This window comes from Schistocerca americana, chromosome 7, assembly GCF_021461395.2.
Source record: "Schistocerca americana isolate TAMUIC-IGC-003095 chromosome 7, iqSchAmer2.1, whole genome shotgun sequence".
NCBI lineage: Eukaryota > Metazoa > Arthropoda > Insecta > Orthoptera > Acrididae > Schistocerca > Schistocerca americana.
In genome coordinates, this window is record NC_060125.1 from 278,073,377 (window position 1) to 278,085,720 (window position 12,344).

The window sequence follows — 12,344 nt, forward strand, 5'->3', positions numbered from 1 at the left end:
AAAGATCGAAACTGCAATTGTGAAATAAATAACGTCTAAAGTAAATGGCGAATGTGATGTTCTTGTACATCACTGTCAAACTCGACAAAAAAAAAAATTTACTTTCAACATTGCTCCGTGTTACGCACAGATAGAATTTGTGAAGCGATTTGCCGAATATATATATATATATATATATATATATATATATATATATGTATATATATGTATATATATATAGGGTGAAATGTATTTAAACCGACAAACTCTGGGAGGTTGTAGGGGACAACAAAACAAATATTTTTGCCGAATGTCACTTTTTCCAATGAGAATTATTTAAACCGGTGGAGGCCGTTTTACGCTCTTCAGTTGTTAGAGGGCGTATTACGCTCTTCAGTTGTAGGCAACTGCTGTCCACCAGTGCAGTAGTGCGTTGTCTCTGTTAACTAATGTAGCGATACACTTGGAGTGAGTACATTGATATGGTTGGTGCGTACTACGTAGCGCAACGCAACGGACGAGCTGCACAGCGGGTTTATCAACAACAATATCCTAATCGCCTATCCCGCATCATACGACCTTTGCTGCTGTGTACCAACGTCTGCGTGAGACCGCGTCATTTAGCAGATTACCTGGACAGGGACGCCGTCGCACGGTAATAACGCTGCAAGTTGAGGAAACTATCTAGCAGCATGTGTAGCGGGATCCTTCAATCATCACTCGTGCAGTTGCACATGACATGGGGACGAATCAGACGAATGTAAGAACAGTCCTCCGAGAGCAATTGTTACGTTCATTTCACTTACAGTGTGTCCACAACCTGGAACCAGTTGATTATCCACCCAGAGCACAGTTTTCGCAGACAGTGGTACCTGGAACAGTGCATCCTACATTTCATCCTCTGTGTTGTTTACCGATGAAGCAGCGTTCGGGGGTGATGGATTCTTCAACATGCACAATTCGCATGTTTGGAGTGAGGATAACCCACATGCAACAGTTACTAGCGCTCATCATGTGCGGTTCTTCGTTAATGTGTGGGTCGGTGTTGTTGGGGACTGTTTAATTGGGCCGTATCTGCTACCTAGTTGTTGTCTCTTGGTCATAAAAAAATGGAAAAGTGTTTGTTGGTTAAATAAATTTGCCACCAGAGAAATCTTCCTCGACCGGTTTAAATAAGCCTCATAGGAAAAAATGACTTTAGGGAAAAATATTTGTTTTGATGTCCCCTACTACCTCACGGAGTTTGTCGGTTTAAATACTTTTCACCCTGTATACAGGGTGTTACAAAAAGGTACGGCCAAACTTTCAGGAAACATTCCTCACACACAAATAAAGAAAAGATGTTATGTGGACACGTGTCCGCAAACGCTTAATTTCCATGTTAGAGCTCATTTTAGTTTCGTCAGTATGTAGTGTACTTCCACCATTCACCGCCAGTTGGCCCAATTGAAGGAAGGTAATTTTGACTTCTGTGCTTGTGTTGACACGCGACTCATTGCTCTACAGTACTAGCATCAAGCACATCAGTACGTAGCATTAACAGGTTAGTGTTCATCACGAACGTGGTTTTGAGTCAGTGCAATGTTTACAAATGCGGAGTTGGCGTGGCGCGGTACGTTTGTATCGAGACAGATTTCCAAAACGAAGGTGTCCCGACAGGAAGACATTCGAAGCAATTGATCGGCGTCTTAGGGAGCACGGAACATTGCAGCCTTTGACTCGCGACTGGGGAAGATCTAGAACGACGAGGACACCTGCAATGGACGAGGCAATTATTCGTGCAGTTGACGATAACCCTAATGTCAGCGTCAGAGAAGTTGCTGCTGTACAAGGTAACGTTGACCACGTCACTGTATGGAGAGTGCTACGGGAGAACCAGTTGTTTCCGTACCATGTACAGCGTTTGCAGGCACTATCAGCAGCTGATTGGCCTCCACGGGTACACTTCTGCGAATGGTTCATCCAACAATGTGTCAATCCTCATTTCAGTGCAAATGTTCTCTTTACGGATGAGGCTTCATTCCAACGTGATCAAATTGTAAATTTTCACAATCAACATGTGTGGGCTGACGAGAATCCGCACGCAATTGTGCAATCACGTCATCAACACAGATTTTCTGTGAACGTTTGGGCAGGCATTGTTGGTGATGTCTTGATTGGGCCCCATGTTCTTCCACCTACGCTCAATGGAGCACGTTATTATGATTTCATACGGGATACTCTACCTGTGCTGCTAGAACATGTGCCTTTACAAGTACGACACAACATGTGGTTCATGCACGATGGAGCTCCTGCACATTTCAGTCGAAGTGTTCGTACGCTTCTGAACAACAGATTCGGTGACCGATGGATTGGTAGAGGTGGACCAATTCCATGGCCTCCACGCTCTCCTGACCTCAACCCTCTTGACTTTCATTTATGGGGGCATTTGAAAGCTCTTGTCTACGAAACCCCGGTACCAAATGTAGAGACTCTTCGTGCTCGTATTGTGGACGGCTGTGGTACAATACGCCATTCCCCAGGGTTGCATCAGCGCATCAGGGATTCCATGCGACGAAGGGTGGATGCATGTATCCTCGCTAACGGAGAACATTTTGAACATTTCCTGTAACAAAATGTTTGAAGTCATTCTGGTAAGTTTTGTTGCTGTGTGTTTCCATTCCATGATTAATGTGATGTGAAGAGAAGTAATGAAATGCGCTCTAACATGGAAAGTGAGTGTTTCCAGACACATGTCCACGTAACATATTTTCTTTCCTTGTGTGTGAGGAATGTTTCCTGAAAGTTTGACACTACCTTTTTGTAACACCCTATATATATAAAGGGTGAGTCACCTAACGTTACCGCTGGATATATTTCGTAAACCACATCAAATACTGACGAACCGATTCCACAGACAGAACGTGAGGAGAGGGGCTAGTGTATGCTTATCACCTATAACCGAGCGGTAGTCCGCAGCGAATGTGGCAACACTGTTGCAGCAACTGACATAAGTCAGCTATCCAGTAATTTTAATCACACTATAGCAACAGCTCGCTAAAATGTGAGCGCTGAATGTTACAGCATAAACTGTAACATATCCGAGTTTTCCCACATGTATGTGGGCCGAACGTGTTTAGTTCGTTGGTTAGTTTTGTTTTTCTCCAAAGCACCTTAGAAGGTTTCTGAGCCAAGGCCAGAGAAAACTCTTTCTGGTGGGCGCAGAGCATTGTGGTAGATATATAGGAGCGCTCGTGTTTGTGCTCCAGAGCCCGGTTTCGCGACGGCCGGCTGTCGCCACCGACAATGGCCGCATTCACCGTCTGCGGGACACAATGGCCGTCACAGCAGGTGGCGGGAGGCGGCGGCGCCGGCTGCCAACACATTTCATTAGCGCAAGCAGCAGCGACCAGCGCCACCGCCGTCTCGCCTCTGCCTTCCCTTCAAACGTATCTAGCTGCTCCCCTCCCTCCCCCCCCCCCTTCCACCTATCTCCTCTTCAGAATATCCACCACCCTACCTCACACTGTCATACGAAAAGGATATCCTTTCTCGATCGTCTTCCAGGCACTAAAGTTCATTTAAGTTGCTTACCGTAAGGCATTTGTGAGACCAGTGTGAAACATATCGACGACCAAGGGCGTACCCAGGATCTGAACTAGGGGGGGGGGGGGGGGAGGGGGGGAGGAGGCAGGTCATACTAGTCTCAGGAAACAAGGACTCGAGACAACATACAGCACTTCTTATTAAATAAAACAGTAAACCAGTGAAAAACTGCTTTTAATAAACATTTTAAATACAAGAATGCAGTTGTACAATCCGAGAAGACATGCAGCATTTCTTATTAAATAAAACAGTAAATTAGTGAAACACTGCGAATATCTTCTAGAGGGGGGGGGGGGGGGGCAGCAGTGCCCACCCCCCCTGCCCCTCGCTGGGTACGCCCTTGTCGACGACCATGAAAGCCCTTGTACTGAATCTTTTATTTTTTCACAAGGAAGGTGCCAGTGGCTGAGAGGTTGACAGGAGCTCGTGAACTGTATTTTCGGGAAATTCTGTGCCATTATTCGAGGAAAACAGCGGTTTCACGTTACGTAATATGCGATACTTTTGTGAGCAGAAGGGGGCCACAGTTGGACAAGGGCCATGACGTGTTTACTTCCTGTGCCAACCTCTTCATCTCACAAGGAACAGCTTAAGTGAGAGATCGCAATTTCAATCTCTAGTAATGCTCATTCGAAAATGTGTTAACGATTATGAGAGGAAAAATAATTGCTGTTAATAACTCACCATGTTCATCAGCAGGAGAGCGACAGAAAATGTGTGTCCGGGAGGAGCAAAGATTAACCTTCAGTGGAACGTATGGATTAAACATCACAAAATGGACATCGCCGACATCCAAGATATGTTTAAAACAGACGGTTAACTTGTATCATCAACAGGGAAAGAAAAATGACGCGCCACAGTGATCACAAACGTTGGTACCATCAAGACTGAAGGCAAACTTCTTGGGAGTTACAAACCGTGCAGGACGTTCACCTAAGTATCCTCTCTTAAAAAATGCAAATAGAATCATATTGATGTAACGGGGTGACGAGAACTGATGGAATGTGAATGCATGCAACCGAATATGGAACAATCTGTTGTGAAGTTTATGGTGAAACTGGCTATTCTTTAAGGCGTAGCTGCAGATAGTACGACAATATATTTTATATGCACGGAAAAAACAAACATCCAGAGGCTGAATTTGTTCAGTGGTCAGAGGTAGTATGAACTGAAATTTCACACACTTCTCAGTATAGTTCACTCTCTGCAGTTGTGTGATTTTATATATACCAGGAATCAACCATTAGCAAGTTTCTTGATCAGTTATTGTCCAAAAGCAGTGCTCATACCATACCTAGTTGTAGTTATCTTACGCCCATTTTCCCACTCTTGCTTGCAGTGACGTAAATATTCCGTACTATCCTTGCAAGATCACGCATGAAAAAGAATCGGAGGGGCAGAGCACCAACTTCTCGCAGCACAATAAATGTCAATCCAATTCACGATCCAGATTAACAGTCAGCATAATTGTGTACGAATTAAGGCATCGATGTTAGCCGATCCTTATACAACACTTTCCGTACCCCTAATTTCTAGGGTTCCTTTTATATTCATTCCCTCTTGAATTTTGACTGATCGGAGTTGAAAACAAATGCTTTATTGAACTATGGGATAAGTTTGGTTATTATATTAACAAATTTTCGTGTTGCTTCCGCAGTTTCCTGTGCATTGCCAAGTTGACGTTTTGTCCGACATTCGTTAGCTTGCGTCTTCCATCTTTGTAACACTATTTGAAGTTATGAAGTTATGCGGCTATCCGCTGTTCCTTTGGAATCGCTGTAATCTATGTCACGCGAAATATTATGTGTCTAATGTAGTAGATCACTATCATAAATATCCTATAAATTGTACCGAGCATCCTTGAAATTTTGTAACTAAAAATGGTTCAAATGATTCTGAGCACTATGGGGCTTAACATCTGAGGTCATCAGTCCCCTAGACATAGAATTACCTAAACCTAACTAACCTAAGGACATCACACACATCCATGCCCGAGGCAGGATTCGAACCTGCGACCGTATCAGTCGTGCGGTTCCGGACTGAAGCGTCTAGAACCGCTTGGCCACAACAACCTCGCGCTCAAGGATTTCATTGTCAGACTAGCAGTTGCACCCAAAGGCGTCAACTATTTGTTGAGCTATTTCTATCTCTGTCTTTTCCTATGGGTCTTACCCGCCACTTCACCCTCATATATCATGGTTGATATTCTTTGCCACCTTAATACACGTCGTGTCGTGCTTCTGTTACCTGCCTCCGTAACCGATTTCATTACCCCACGCATGTGGTGTGGCGCTCGACTCGGAGGTAAGCCGGTTCGAATTCTGGTGGTGAATGAAATTTTGGCTGCGAGTATTTGGCCCGAAAGAGGAGGAGAGATGTTGTCAGAAAGTTTCTGATCACCGTCTTTGTAGCAATTAAATTCCAAACCTCTCCGCAGTGACTCATAACGTGAGGGCATGGGACACTACTGATGGAGATCCGTCTGTCACATGGGAATGTTAAGCGCGGTAGCCCCTTTATTCGAAAGGAGTAGGCTAGGTGTCGGTACTGGATTTCGCACTCTCCGTCCTCTCATTAACACACAACGCTAACATAATACTACGCTAAACACGCTGTCGTTACACTCACCTACACAAACGAGACATTTCTCACATACCCTCAAGGAACGTAGCCAAATACCGCGGGCGGAGAACACCCTTTCCGACATGCAGCTGAATCCACCTCGTGGGATACCCCACCAAACAATCCCATACGACATTCACTTACTTGTCAATGTTTTCCTCATTCTTCGGAGAATATTTTTTTTATCTTGTCAGCCCACAAAAATTTCAACGATCTTCTATAGTGCCCCCACCGAAAAGCTTCGATACTCTTTCCAGTCTTCTGACGTCCACGATTCGCTTCCATACAACGCTATGTTCCAAATGGACATTCTCAGAAATTTATTCCCCAAATTAATACCGATATTTTACACTAGTAGTCATCTTTGGCAAGAATTGTCCTATTATTGTGTGCTAAGCTACGTTACAAAGAAGAATCTAAGCATTTGAGATGCGATACTACAGCAGAATGTTGAATCTTGGGTGGTATGAAAAGGTAAGGAATAAGGATGTTCTCCGCAGAATCTATGAGGGAAAGAATTTATGGAAAACACTGACGAGAAGAAGGGACAGGATAACAGAACATCTATTACGACCTTCCTCAGCTTTACTCTCAATCTATAGCGAGTGGTCCTTAGGCTGTTTATTCCGTTCATTAGGTCTTGCTGTTCTTTCTCATACGCCGGCCACTGTGGCCGAGCGGATCTAGGCGCTTCAGTCCGGAACTGCGCTACTGCTACGGTCGCAGGTTCGAATCCTGTCTCGGGCATGGGTGTGTGTGATGTCCTTAGGTTAGTTAGGTTTAGGTAATTCTAAGTCTAAGAGACTGATGACCTCAGATGGTAAGTCCCATAATACTTACAGCCATTTGAACCTTCCTCATAATCACTTATGACCGCAATGTCAATGCAGAATAGTTTCATCTACACATACTCCGCAAGCCATTGTGATTGAGGTAGTTCTGGTTCAATTAACTGATCCACGTGTGGAAAAGTTGGCTGTCGGTAAAACTTGATATTAGTTCTAATTTTCTTTTTGTGGTCACTTCATGAGACCTATGTGGGAGGAAGTGAGTAGTATGTTGTCCGACTCTTTCGGGAAATTACTCTCGAAATTTCTATAGTAGATCTCTCCTTGATGCTCAACTCCTCTCTTGTAGCGCCTACCACTGGAGTTTCTTGAGTGTCTTTGTGACACTTTCGAGTCGACTAAACGACCGGGTCTTCGTTGGATCTCCTCTGTCTCTTCTGTTGGTTCTCCTTAATAAGGTTCCCAGTGTGATGAACGATACTGCTGGCACATCTTTCGTAATTAAATTACATTTACTTAATATTCTCCAATTTAATATCAGTACAGCATCTGATAGGCAGTCACACCGAATTTTAATACCACTCCTGCACTTTTTCTTTATTTACGTTATTACTTCGTCGTTATCTGTATCGTCGGAATAGTACAAAAGATGTCGACGAATTTGACGAAAACTGTATCTCCTTTTCCTTTTCATAAAAAGGAAGTTCGTTGGTGGAAGGCTGACCATAACTCTTGAATTGTTGTAGGGTTGTTGTGTGTTTGAAAACAACGGACTTCTCTCAAAGGTAGCAATAAATAAACCATAATACTTCAATGATGTGCAGAATAGAAGTATGTACTGCCCAACAGAAATCTCTATTGTACCGTACATGGGAAGTAGTCATACACAGCACACTTCCAGAAATTCAGTGCAACGAAAAGAATGGGCTTGCACAGAGAAATATCGTGAGTATTACAGGAATAAACTGTTCCATGAAACCAACGGATTAATTTGAATGCGTGTTATCTTTCTGCTTATTTCGTACAGCTGTGTTATGAGGCAGTTTCCACAGTTGTGAAAGGTTGTTTCGTTGATTTGGGGGAGGGGACCAAACAGCGAGGTCATAGGTTCCCCGGTTGTGTAAGTCTAAATTCAGAATGCAGATATAGTTAACTAGATGTAATGTCAGTTAATAAGTGGTTAACTTCCTATCACACATATTGTGTAGTAAATGAGTGAAGCAGGGCAACCACAAGTCTTATACCAGCGTTCAGCAGCAAATATTGTGTAGTCTCATCATATTCAGTTCCTGAAATGCAAGTGGCATGCATGGTGCTTCTACTGATTAACATTTATACTTCTCAATGACTGCTCTTCAGTCGAGTGGCGATTCATTAAAGTGTTTGTGACTGTCATAATTGGGCTGCGTAGCAAGACAAGATGTTGGTTCACCAGTGTGTGAAGCGATCCTCTTTCTCTCTCTGAAGACTGAGCTATATAAACGAAACTTTTTCTCAGTAAGTCGCGATATGAAGGACTGTACATACCAAGAGCCGGCCGAGGTGGCCGAGCGGTTCTAGGCGCTACAGTCTGGAGCCGCGCGACCGCTACGGTCGCAGGTTCGAATCCTGCCTCGGGCATGGGTGTGTGTGATGTCCTTAGGTTAGTTAGGTTTAAGTAGTTGTAAGTTCTAGGGGACTGATGACCTCAGAAGTTAGGTCTCATAGTGCTCAGAGCCATTTGAACATACCAAGATGTTTAGCATCAATCTTGTACCACGGTAAGAAAGAGGAAGCTCCAATTACATGAATAAAGGTTAATAGCATTTCAGATGAAATCCTGTAAAATCCTGAATGATTGTAAGTCTGCATACATTTATGAAGTAATTCATCATAAAAATGATATTGTGGGGCTGTGCACATCAGTCCACTGAGGCGATTGACGACGTCGTTTATCGGTGATAGGTGATTGATCAGTTTCACAAAATTCTTACGTAAAAATTTATCCGAGAAGGAGGAAACGATTGGCAAATAAATCTCGTTGGGGTTCTGCTTCAAAATAAGGAAGAAATAACGAAAGAACGCGTAAAGTGTCCAGTCGCTATATCACCGAACAATCTGCCCGTGATCCTTTCGATGCAGCAATTAAAAAATTAAGAAATTAATATTAAACTGCATTTATTCTACAGGAAATAATGAATTAAACAGGTATCAGTCAGCATTAAGATAACAATATAATCTATTTCGGGCCAGCAGCTGGAGAATGCCCACATAAGTGTTCACAGCTGGAGATCAGACAAGAAGAAAGGCGTTAATATGCGAAACGAAAAAAAATGAAGACAATTTATCATGTAAAAAAGAATGGATAGTATGACTTTTGGATACTTCTGGAAGTGCGGCTCGTTACTTACACGAAAATTACTACTATAATTTGTCAATTCAGTTTATTTCACAAGAAGTAAGACAAAAATACTCTGTATCAAAATAAACAGTCACATGTACAGATTCCTTTCACGTATTCGAGTGTTTAGTACGTATATTTCACATACGAAAACATGTCATGCTTTATGTAGCATATTTAAATGAAGTATACAGGATAATACGTTTCCGATAAATAATCTCGCAATTCATAATTTAGAAGGTTAATATGTTGGCGTTTAAAGACAGCTGATAGTTTGCAACATCGTTGTGATAATTCAACCGACACTGCTCCTTAAGAACCCAGACATCCCGATCATAAATGTAATCGAATATCACCAATATAATAAGTGCTCTTACACACCATGAGTATTTAAAAGCGTAGGATGAAAGATTGCATAGGGTAAAAGCAGTTCCGAATTCGTAGCCTCTTAGGATCTACTCCACAACCAGATACACCTGGCCGAATGCTATCGCACGGAACGATACCAGTAGCCAAAGCCAGTTAATCTCACACGGAAAGCTTTAATTCAGCGTTGAATATAATTTCGATTGGTCTTAGCAGACTTCTTGTACATAGGAACGACTGTTCAACAACGTGGCTTTCAATCAAACAAAGGTAACATCATCAGAACAGCATGCGGCCTCGAAAGTAACTATCCGACATACGACTGGAGCCCTACTAGATGCAGACTCAAAAGTACTGTAGCGCAATGGTGAACTTCGAAGAAGAAAGCCACAGGGAATGCTAACCGTTAGCGAACACTGTTGGTTGAAAGCTAACCGATTCGAAAAAGTCTTAAAATTGATGCACTGAATTAGTAAAGAGTTTGCTAAAGTGCTTGTATCAATATGCGTTAGAATTGTTAGTGCAAGATCTCAAACAGTGTAGCAAAATAAGTATTATGCTTCAAATATACATGGCTGAAATGAAAGAGCCGACCAACAGGCTTCTTCTACAGTTTTTTTTGGGAATGTTATGCCCTTCTTTATGGAGAAAAGTAAACTGCATCTTAGGTGTTACACGACACATCTACGGGAGAAGAATTTATTTGGACCTGCTCACATATGCTCGACAGTGGTCTAGACAGTGGATAAGGCGGGTCAGGTATGATGCAGACAAACATTGACATGCTGAACATACCAATATGATTGTGGATGGCAGTATGATGCAGAAGATGACGTTCTTCGTGTGTACACTGAGGTGGCAAAAGTGATGGGATAGCGATATATACCATATGCTGATGGCGGCAGTGTCCCGTACACAAGCTATAAAAGGGTAGTGCATTGGCAGAGCTGTTATTTGTACTCAGCGATTCATATGAAAAGAAAACACGATGGAAATTAACAGACTTTGATGCAGAATAGTAGCTGGAGCTAGAAGCAAGGGGCATTTCATCTCGTTAATCGTTAGGAAATTCAGTATTCTGAGATCGATAGTGTCAAGAGCGTGCCGAGAATACCAGATTTCAGGCATTACATGTCATCACGGACAACATAGTGGCCGACGGCCTTCACTTTTCACTTAATGTCCGAGAGCAGCGACGTTTGAGTAGTGTTGCCAGTGCTAACATACAAGCGACAATCCGTGAAAGAGCCGCAGAAATCAGTGTGGGACATAGGACGATGGACAATAAGGCGAAATTAGCACTTAATGGGTATTGGCAAAGGACGATCGACGTGAGTGCCTTTGCTAACAGCACGATGTTGCCAGGAGCGTCTCTCCTGGGCTCGTTACCACAATGGTATGAACCTTGACAGCTGGAAAGCCGTGACGTGCTCAACCAAGCCCCGATTTCAGTTGGTAAGAGTTGATGTTCCGGTTAGAGTGTCGCCATGCACCCAAGTTGTCAACAAGGCAATGTGCAAAATGATTGTAACTCTACAATCGAATGGACTGTGTTTACATGGAATGGACAAGGTCCTCTGGTCCAATTAAACCATCATTGACTACAAATGGCTATGTTCGGCTACTGGGAGACCATTTGCAGCCAAAGAACCATGGAATTTTTATGGGTGGCAATGCGCCATACCACGAGGCCACAATTGTCCACGAATGGTTTGTAGAACGTACTGGACATTTAGAGAGAATGATTTTGTAACCCACATAGCCCGATGAGCTGTGTTGCGGCTCGCGTTGGTGTCGTTGATAGGTCGGGATCGTGTAATAGGGATACTGGCGTCTCGTTTCCTTATTGTGTTCACTGACAGCACTACGTTTGCTAGCGTTGTCTGTCTGCGAGTGGCAGCAGCAGTGGTTAACGATGTCTAGCATTGTGGTACTTTCTTTGCAGGGACGTCAGGAGTTTTGTGGGTTGGAGTGTGTCGGGTAGTTCGGTTGGGATGGACCAACAGTGAGGTCCGGTTTCGCGGGGACTGCTGGCGGCACGCAGGCACTGCCGGATGGAGGGTCTGTAGTTGGGAGGGCCACAACCTCGTTCTCCACAGGACCCAGGACGTTTGAGCTGAGTGAACATTAACCCAGTAGTGAAACGTCTACTATTTGGAGATCATGTCATTTGTTCGCGCTTTGCGGCTCGCAAGGTCGCTGACACGAAGAGCAACGAGTGGAGTGTTTGGAGATGGTGAAACTAATTAGCTGTCCTTAATTTCTTATTTCTTTATTAACGAAGTTCAGCCAGCGGTATTTTTCTGCCTAGTGGCCGCTAACGCCCCAGTTACCTGCCCTAGAGGTTAGCGTATTTTCGCGGCAGTGTTCCTTTCCTCACTCTGCCACTGCTGTCCGGTAAGGCGTGTAGTTCGACAAACTCGTTGATTGTGTTGTGTCTAGACAAGACAGCCTAGACACAATGAGAGGAAGCCGAAAGGCACGCGCTAAGCCAAAGCAGGGTGCGTGAGGTCTGAAACAGGATACGTAATGAATGCTATAAAGAAAAGTACGTAGCTTCTGGAATACTTAACTTTAATCCATTCTATTGGTACATCTGGAGATTGTGGCGATACAAGTGAGAC